This window comes from Seriola lalandi, unplaced genomic scaffold (genome assembly GCF_002814215.2).
Source record: "Seriola lalandi dorsalis isolate HSWRI2012SDOR001 ecotype SW California unplaced genomic scaffold, Sedor1 jcf7180002054630, whole genome shotgun sequence".
Classification (NCBI taxonomy): Eukaryota; Metazoa; Chordata; class Actinopteri; order Carangiformes; family Carangidae; genus Seriola; species Seriola lalandi.
Genome location: NW_019525183.1, coordinates 133,462 through 144,143, shown reverse-complemented (window position 1 = coordinate 144,143; position 10,682 = coordinate 133,462). Strand labels below are relative to the sequence as shown.

At 40.4% G+C, this 10,682-nt stretch overlaps 1 pseudogene; it reads right to left on the bottom strand.

Moving 5' to 3' along the window:
* Nucleotides 1-1,743: 1,743 nt before the first annotated feature.
* Nucleotides 1,744-9,421, bottom strand: LOC147818329 (uncharacterized; annotated as a pseudogene).
* Between the last annotated feature and the right edge of the window lie 1,261 nt (nucleotides 9,422-10,682).

The following is a 10,682-nucleotide window of genomic DNA, read 5'->3' as shown; positions in this document are numbered from 1 at the left end:
GAGTAGCATTCATGAAGAATATGATGGATTTCATGTTTACATGTCATAAAGTTATCAGTTACACCTGAGAATGCAATACTGTTGAAAAGTGCTGTTTCCACGTTTCCAGCGTCTAAATCGGCTCTTTCCCTCGTTAAAGCTGTCTGAGTGTATCAAAAATCTGAGCGTTCACATTTAGTGGGATTTCTACACAGAACACTTCAGGATAAGTTGGTAACACTTTCTATGAACACTACATCTATAGTGCATTATGAGCACATTCATAGTAAATTATAATGCTCATCATAATCAATCATAACGCATTACAACTACACTCATAGACACACATAACGCTTTATGATGCACTATATCAACAGTTATAAACCTAGCTTATAATGACTTATAAATCCAAGGGCCTTATGAGTGCTCTTGACTGGTTATAAACTACAGGCTGACTGATGGGGCTTATAATACATTATAACTACTTACACCCCTCTATACACACACCTCAACAATCAACTGTTTTAAGGACTCATAGGATGCCATAAGTATATATAAGTTATCAATGTATGCTTTAAGTAAAGTGAGGTTCATCTTGATGCATCTATAATGCAGTATACCTAATCATCATGTTTCATTGTTGGTGTTCAGTAAAGTGTAACACATTTGCATGCATTTAAAAGAAGCTATGCTGCATTATAAGTCATTTCGTCAGATACCAATATAGAGAATTACACTAAGATTAGTCTGCTTTAGGAATATAACGGTAAAGCTTAGTTTCAACCTGTAGGGGACAATCAACGTGCATATTTTGACCACAAAATGTATATTTCTAATTAGCTACAGATTTGGACCTGAATCAATCACCCTAATAACACTACTAAATACGTAGACATAATAGTTTACAGCTGGAAACATTGGCTTTGGGGTTTAGTTACTGTTTAAGGTATAAAACACAAAAAGCCATTTTATCATGTTCAGGATAACTGATTTTCAAATATAACGAACTTGATTTGTTAATGCTAATATTATTTAAATGCCAGAAAAAGACATAGTACATTTTTAAAGCTTTATTTTAGCAATGAAAACAGTCCTGTTAACTGTTCTACCATCTTAAACGTTAAATGCGTAGGATTTAGATGCATCTACTTGTGAAACTATGCAGCCACTGTCTCTATTTACATTCATGAGTGTTGAATTTCCTCCTATCATGAATGAGCTGGCGGTGAGGAGGCGAAAAATCACGGTTTGAACTTCTTTCTTAATAAACTGTAAAGTGCAAACATGGGCATGGAAATTCCCTCAAGCCAATGCTACAAATATACAAATATAACATACTACATACTGTAGGTGTGAACTCCAAACCTGACCTTTAACAATTCACATGTCACTTGGGTGGCGATTGGAAGCAGAGTGCCCTCTTCCTTCATTTTCAAAATCTTTTCGTTGACCTCTGGGGTCATGGCACTGCGGCACCTTTCAATGAATGTTGACAGCTTTTCTTTCCGCTCATCCCAGGCCCCCACATGAAACTATGCCACTGTAAAGGTCTCTATTTACATTCATGAGGTTTGAATTTCCTCAGATCATGAATGAGCCGGCCAAGAATCTGTGACATCGTCCAAGCCAGTACTCCCACTCAATAACCCTTAAATGATCTTTTAAAAGCCCTGTACTCCTATTTCCTCTATGACGCCAAACATCACATTTAAAGGTTTGCCAGGCTCTCTCTAAATTCTGTGTGACATCTGGAACCAGGATCTACTAAGTGTCTCTTGTGGCAGACAGTATGATGAGGGGTTTGAGGGGTGGAGGGGTTTGGGTTTTTGCGGATGATGTGGTCCTCTTAGCGTCATCGGGCACCGACCTTGAGCTCTCACTTGGGCGGTTCGCAGCCGAGTGTGAAGGGGCTGGGATGAAGATCAGCACCTCCAAGTCTGAGGCCATGGTTCTCAGACGGAAACAGGTGGATTGCCCGCTCCGGGTCGGGGGGGAGGCTTTGCCTCAGGTGGAGGAGTTTAAGTATCTTGGGATCTTGTTCACGAGTGAGGGTAGGATGGAACGGGAGATCGACAGACGGATTGGGGCAGCGTCAGCAGAGAGAGCTGGAGAGCCGGAAGGCGAAGCTCTTGATTCACCAGTCGATCTATGTTCCAATCCTCACCTATGCTCATGAACTGTAGGTAATGACCGAGAAAACGTGAAATCGCGAAAAAGATCGCGAATACAAGCGGCCGAAATTAGTTTCCTCCGCAGGGTGGCCGGGCTCAGCCTTAGAGAGGAGAGGTGAGGAGCTCGGTCACCCGGGAGGGACTCGGAGTAGAGCCGCTGCTCCTCCATGTTGAGAGGAGCCAGTTGAGGTGGTTCGGGCATCTGGTGAGGATGCCTCCTGGATGCCTCCCTGGGGAGGTGTTTCGGGCATGTCCCACCAGTAGGAGGCCTCAGGGCTGAGCAAGGACAAGCTGGAGGGATTATATCTCTCGGCTGGCCTTGGAACGCCTCGGAGGAGCTGGTGGAAGTGGCTGGGGAGAGGGCCGTCTGGACCTCTTTGCTGAGGCTGCTGCCCCCGCGACCCGGATCCGGATAAGCGGGAGACGACGAAGACGAAGAGACAAAGATCTCATGTTAATGGATACTTAATGCATTACTGAACATGGTGGTTCTTGTTTGGGGTTATTTTGAAACAGCTGCTGCTGTATGGATGTGTGCGAGGCTGGGGGTCGGGGGAATCAGAGTATACCCACTAGAAAAAACTAGACTACACCACTGGTATGTAGTCTTTCAACTAAAGTGGGATTGGAAACTTAATTTCAAATAACATATACACCACTATTGACTTTATAACATTTTTATTTAATATATTCAGATGTAAATTTACAATATCAACCAATTATTCACAAATAGTTCTTCAGAGCCCTTGGGATAATTTGAAAAACTAAAACTGGCATTTCTCCATTGGTCAATCTTGCCTGTTAAGGTTACTATAATGAGGAGTTCATGATGTCACCTCTGAAAGAGGGGTGCTGTGGAGCTGAGGGGGCTGTGGTCTGCTGTTTTATAGCTTGTATTTTCCAATTCAGTTTTATCTTGTTTTCCACAATATTCTCCATATAGTTCTGACAACATATGTGGACAAACATTGTACAATCTTTTATGTCAGAATCCCAACTATATAGTGTATTAATAAGTAAAATCAAAACATACCACAAAGGTAAATGAATCTAGAAGTGACAGTGAAACGTAGCAGATGAAGAAAAATCCACCTTCAAATTGCCAGTAATCAGCTGGATCCTTGCATCTGGGGGAAAAAAGAAATAACAGACACTAAGATTCATTGTAAAGTCCTGATAAAGTATGATTTCATTTTTTTTACCATTACTTTAATACAGCTTAAAAAATTTTTATTTAAATGATTTGTACCGACAAAGAATGCTCTGACCTTCTGTGGCTGAATTCTAATGTTCCATCTGACTAAACATCAAACATCTGATGCTCATTTTCAGAACACTCTGCTTGTGCTAAACACACACGCTGTGCACCCATCTATGTAGGCGCATATTGATAGTGTGACCTTTAAATAATGGCAAAATATTGTGCCATTTATTTAAGACCAGGTTTTTGTTGGACAATTTAAATAATGTGTCCACTGGATGGAAAGATGACAACTGCATCTGTCCAAAACTAGCAAAGATTAATAAGTAAAATTATATAAGAAAAACTAGCAAAGACATTTGAGTTGCGCTTTATGCCAGGTGAAAGATAGGGCTCATACACTACCTAGTCAGCTGCTTGGAAATAATTAACCACTAGATGACAGAAAACTTTATTCAGCTGAAAAGGGAGAAAACAGAAACAGAGTCCGTTGATCTGTGAATATCTGGAGTCCAGACCAGTAAAAAAAGTCAACAGACCAATGATGTAACTTCATGACTAACGTCACGTAGTATTCAACTGACCAAAGGTTTAACAGTAAAACTGTACTCTCAGTATCACTCAGTCAGTCAGGCAATCAGTCAGCATCAGTAGGACTGTGTTCCAGCCAAAAATCTGACCACATACATCTCTTCTCTGAAACCTTCCCTGGCTACTTGTTTTCAGAATACAATTTAAACAATTCTCATCTTGGTCTACAAAGCACTTGCTGGTCTGGCTTCACAGTACATCTCAGACATGCTGTTAGTTTACAATCCCAGCAGATCCCAAGTTGGAAATCTCCATGTGCCTAGAGCCTAGAACAAAGAATGATAAGTTTGCAGTTTCATTTAATTATTGAAACAAAATGTAATTCTGTGCATCTCAAGCCAAGGCCACTGTTTGTGTCACAATCACAATAAAAACAAATATGTAAGCCTTGTAAAATAATTTTTTCTAAGCAAACTGTAAATGTAGAAACATCTTTTTTTCTGACATTACTTAAGAGTTCAACAAGGCTCCTTTTCCATTAAGCTTCAGCCAGCTTTCAAGTTAAATTAAACAAAAACTGTGTTTGATCTATAATGAACAAATAAACATAATTCCAAAATAGGTGGATTTATACAGGCAATGTGGGCATTAAATTTCCCAAAGCTCCATTGCAACTTGCTATCCCTTAACTGGTTGTATTAATGTTGGTATGGTCTGTCTATGCAAGATAATTTAAGAACTCCAACCAATTCAAGAAATAATTTCATTTTTCACAAAGACAGAAAAGTGGTGCATCTATAGAACTTAACTGGCAGTTAAGGCACACTCAGTATTTAGAGCCATTCACCATGCCAAAACAAAGACACAAAGGAGTATGGCGATAACACTAGTACTATTTAGTTACCAAGTCTTTTGTTTAGTTCACTGTTGTAATATGAAAGTAGAAGTAAACTTTCCATGAGAAAAGATATATCCTAACTCTTTTTTATTTTCATGTTGACTGCCATCAAATCTTTCTGTAACATCCATAACATTTAGGGGTGGTGTGTCCGAACATTTTAAAACAAACATTTGGATAAGTACACAAAGAGGTTCTTTGCGATGAACTGACTCATTCCTTGACTTCTCAAAATGACTCTGGTCTATTTTCAAATGACTGCTAATGCCACTTACACTCAATCAAGCTTTTATTTATTAAACTTCACAAACTGGTTTAGATTAATCAAGATGGGATTCAACATCCAACAGATATCCCACAAACTGGGGGACTATAGAAACTTAAGTAACCAAAATCATCCATCTGTGACTGACTAACTTACTAAGAGAGTTGCATAGTTTAGTTAATCTCAGTTTAACACTCAGATCAAGTATCTACGCTTCAGGATCCCTTCCTATTTTAAGGGTTTTCCGGCAGTACACTCATCTATTGCAAAAGAGCATTTTTCAAGCTCTGAAGTTTTGGTCTCAAGTTGCCTACACCCAGGTTGAGCATCACCCTCACAATGAAATCAAAGGTGTTCTTTAGTCTTTTTGGAATCCAAATGAAGCGCGTATATTAGTCCAAATGTAACACAAAAAGTTTGTGCATGGCTTCCAAGGTCATCCATGACGATGTTACCTTCCAGTATGAGAGCAATGCTGGAGGGTTCAAGGTGCAGGGCATGTGGACCTGGCTGCTGTCTGTCTTCCGGTATAACAGTCAATACCCCAACAGGGACTTGTGTGACATCTGCAATGGCATCAGTGTCCTACAGATACAAAGGAAAGTTAAAAACTAATTAGAAAATTTGGGCTTCATAGTGCAAAACCTTCAACATACCAAATTATGCAAATTATGCAATACTTACAAAACAGACTTTGAAAAAATCACTTCCATCATCCCGAGGAAAACTGGGAGACACCGCAAGACAGCAGTCCTCATGGCTTTGACATCATGGGTCCACAAAACAGTGAAATAAGGAAAAGCATTTTCTAAAGAAACTGTATCACATTTTTCCAACTTAAGTGATTTAAAGGAATAGTTTGACATGTTAGGAAATGTATTTGCTTGTCTTGCTGAGTGAGTGAGTGAGTGTGTGTGCATGTGTGTGCGTGCGTGTGGGTGTAAACTAGAACACTGTAAGAAAGGAAGAACTAGCACAAATTCCTGCACCTGTATAAAATGAGAAGGAATGTTTACCTTTTTTTCAACCCGGGAAAGGATTTCCTTAAGTGTCCTTCCAATTATTCCAGTTTTAGATTTGAAGATCTCAAGGAAACGTGGGGTATGGCGGTCCAAGGACTCAAAGAAGTCTCGCTCAAGATCTTTACTTGCCACTCTTGTGAATTCTGCAAAGACCTTCAAGGACAAAACAAAACACAAACAAAACATTTTGTACCAAGTTAAGAGTTGACCACATATATAAACTATGAATGCGACAGACAGTTTTGCATCATGTACAACCTTTGTGTTTTTATGTTTAAGCAATGTGTGTAGTTAAATTATTTACTTTTTTTCTTATTCCCCCTAGTATGCAACATCCTGTGTTTATTTAGCATACTTGCTTGCTTACCTGTTGTTTTCTGAAAAGAGCTGGCCATCATTCCAACATCTGTTTCACAGAGGGCTGCTCTTCCACAATTTCTTTATGTCTTAATGAGAAGGTCTGGTTCATCAGCTGATTAACTTGAACTGCATTTGGGAACCTTTTCTTCATTTCATATTCAAGCAGCTGTCAAGAGCATTCAAGTGTTGATGCATCTTGACCCTGTGGAAAATCTGGAAAGAAGTTTGTCTCACTTCTTCTGGGTCTCGTCAGGCTTTTTCCAGGTGGTTCCCCCTCTGGATTCTGCTGCATTCTCTTATGGCTGTTAACCGAGAAATTTGCAATTCCACATCAGTGAAGCTTGGAACGGAGATGACCCATTTTCAATTTTAAATTATTCTTCCACCCATAGCAACCCGTGGCTGACCCTGGCTCAGCAAGGCACGGGTGCTTAGCAATCAGTGCTGCAGCAACAGTGCTGAAGTGTTCATCTTGAGGGTAAGCCGAGAACTTGTACAGATCCTCAGCTAGTTTCTGCAGAATGTCATGCTTCATGTCTCGTGAAACTGACATGCGTGTGCCATCTCTCATATAAATTAAGTTTCCTTGTCTCAGTCTATATTCAATATTTACAGAGAAATATGGCACCTCAAATGTAGAAGGCCATGGGTCACATGAGGTCAGTGGTGATGTCTCTTCAGTGCAAGGCAGTATTTCTGTATCAGACAACCTAGGTGAAGACAGAGTTAGTGCTGAAGACAATGCGCTGGCTGAAGATGATGTACTGGCTGCAGAATATGCTACTACAACTACATTTTCCAGAGAGACAATCTTCAGTGTTGGTTTATCAGGCAGCTCAGTTATATCCGTGAGGTTGCAAAAAGCTTAGCTGAACTCTGGGTCTTCGTAGTGAAGCATGAAGTCTTACTGCTGATCAAGTCGTTTTTTCAACTCCAAAGTATTCGGTCTTTCGTGGAAAGTTACTTTTCGAATGTCATTTTCAGCAACCACCGCCCTCACGGTTCTGAAAGGAAAAAAAAAATGACATCAGCAGACTTAGTAAGCCCTCAGGTGTTCATGATACCATGCAGACAATTGTCTACAAATGAACAAAACATTGGTATCCACAACCAGAACCTGCTGAATCTGCCTAAATTCTGGAAGGCCTGCGCATGCACCAACAGACACCACCCTGTCAGCTACATAGTTAATACCATCTATGCTAACACATGTTGCTGTAAGGACTGTGTTTTGAGGTGCATGTGTTGCCAACAAATGCTGCTGCACATTGTCTGAGAAGGAAGAAATCATGACACTCTTTACTTTGTCCAATTCCAATACTGGTTTAAAAAATGAAGCCGAATCTAAATTGTAAGCCATCATCTTCTGATGTCTAAGTCAGAGGAACATTTCTGAAGTTGTGAGCTCCACGAATTACTTGTTTAAAGAATTTGTGTTTCCCCTCAAATCTCATCGTCCACACATCTACAAGTGGTCCAAATACTCGAATGAGATGGGGATAATGCTCCAAGTAATGGTGTTTTGGGCGGAGTCTGTAGTGAGGGAATGCTTTTTGAAGTAATGTTCTATGCTCTGACATTTTGAAATCCAGATAGTGGAGTGACTCCTCACTAAACCTTGTAGACATGGCCAACTCAACCACATCTTTTAAGCACAGTTCCTCTGACACTTGAGCCTAATTTTTCCACATACACACCATGGTTCTCAAGGAGCACTAGATCCTGAAGGAATGGACGAAGGATTTCAGAGTACCCAATATTCTTTGACAGTGTCTTACAAAAAAGAGCCAACTGTATTGAGCTGAGAGAGGAACTGAATTTAGGTGCAAGATTTAGCAGAGTCCAATATACTGCACAGATTTTGTGTTTATTTTTAGAGGTCCTCAGAGGGTTTGCAACCTCAAAGTCATCAATGTAAAGTGCCAAGGCAATCTGAAAATTTTCCTCCACAAGTAATGTATTTTCTTTGAAACGTGAACCGTCCCTGAAGGTACTGTATCCTTGCTTATCACCATTGCTAACCATGAGAGCTTTGTCCAAGATTTCATCTTTGTTTAACAAAGTCTGGAGCATTTTAAGGATAGGTATGTAGACGACTGACTGCTTGTGTTGACCTGTAAAAAACTCAAAAGGTTCCACAAATTTAAACTCTTTTACAATGTAAGAGGCTCTTTTGCAGGAGGTGGATAGGGAACCTCCTTTCTGAGTGTGTTTCAGAATGACATCGCTCTCAGATATTGCACTTACTATTTCTCTTGCAATAGACATGTCTGCATCAGAATAGTAGTTCAATAGTACTCTCTGAATAGCAGAGAAATGCAAAGTTTTGACAGGTCCATTATCTGCCTTATTTGCTGTATTACATCTTGCACAGCAGTTTCAGATATCCTGAGTGTGGTTTGCTTTTTTAAGGAAAAGGGCTGCCAAATTATGCTTAAGCTGCCTCTCCAAGTCATCAGTATTATCTGCTGTCAAATTCTCTTCTTGAAAATCAGTTGTCTCTTCAGTGTCACTTTCATTTTCAGTTTGGACATTTTCACCCAAAGTTTCTGTACATGTTAAAATGTCCGGTTTGAACTGCAACTGGCTATGTATCTGTCTGCCATCGTGGTTCCCTGCTTTTGTGGGCATTAAACGTAGTGTAGACGCAGGTTTCAAAATTACAATCCTTGTAAGGGCACTGTACTTTTTGGTGCATCCGGATATGTGTCCGTAAGTGTGAAAAAAAATATTTTTCTACACATTGCTCATTGAAGTCACAAAGCTGACATCTGAACACATATTTCGTGGGATCACAATGATCATCAATCTGGGAGTGTGCTCTTGATATATGTACCTTAAGAGCATTAAAGGACTTGAATGTGCAGGGGCACTCTTTATGCACACATGGTAATGGTGATGTTCTTGTGTAACCACCATGTTTCAGTCTATAATGTTTTAGTAGTTGCCCTTCTTGTCACATGTGAAGTTGCAAAACTTACATGTCCACTGCATCAGTGTTGGTTGTCTGTCTTCAAGCTGTAAAAAAAATAAATGAACAAAGTCACAAAAATGGCATTAACTACTTTAAGTGAAGGAACTTGAGGAAGCAGGGCATTGTTGGTTATTCTAAGATCCAGAATGACCACAGCTAAACAGCTCTGAGCAATACACATGTAAGGTTGTTGTTGCTCAGTTGGTTCTGGCTGTAGTCATTCTGACCTGCATGCTCTTCCCAAATTCATTTATCAAATTTGTAAATGCTATTTTGAAGGAGAATAGGGGGCAATAAGTGCGGTTTAGCGCATTTACCGTTTATTAGTGGCCAAGCACAATGCACGACCTGTCTATGCACCCGTGTGTGTGTGTGTGTGTGTGTGTGTGTGTGCTCTCACGTGTGTGTATACGTGCGGTGCGCTCGCATGTGAGAGAGGGCTGGTGGAGGGGCTGACTGACAGAGGAGATAACGTGGAAGCGCTGTTTAAGAAAAAAAAAAACACGACACAAGACTTTTTTTTTTTTCAGCCCCTCCACCTGCTGTCTTTCTCACATGCGAGCGCGCCGCACGTATACACGCACGTGTGAGCACACACACACACACAGGGTGCATGGTCATGCATTGTGCTTGGCCGCTAACAAACGGTAAATGGGTGCTGAATCACCCTTAAAATTGCCATGATCAAAAGATTAAAATTTTATTTGTTTTTCCAAAACAAATAAGAAAAAGGTAGTTCAGGGCGAGGATCCGTTTTTGTGGGTCTAAATTATCGTGTGAGTAACACAATAATGGCGGCACTAAAACAGCTAACAGCTAATATAGGCTCCCGAGTCTGACTCGACAATTCGTAGGGTAATAACTAACGTCACGTTCATAAAAATTCATTTGTAAGTAATGAAATTCTCTGACAGTTGAAAGACTTTGAATAACTTACCAAGAGACCTGAAAAATGCTGTTTTCTGTGTTCGTCCACTCAGTTTCTGGAAGTTTCTCTGTACCGCAGCTCGACTGCGCATGTGCAGGGCAGAGCCTCTGCGTTCACTCCAGGAACAGAAGTCTTTTACCCCCTACGTCTGAGGATCTGAAGACCCAGTGGATTTGTTTTATTTTATTTTTGATGGAAATGTACCCGCTACAACTCCTAAAGTGTTGTAGCGGGCTAACCATTTCACTTCACTACTTTCTCAATGAAGGCCAGTACAATGCGGGATTCACTCCATTCTGAAGATAAAGCATGGATCAGTACCAACTGTCTGAGACCCAACTTCAAACTTGGGA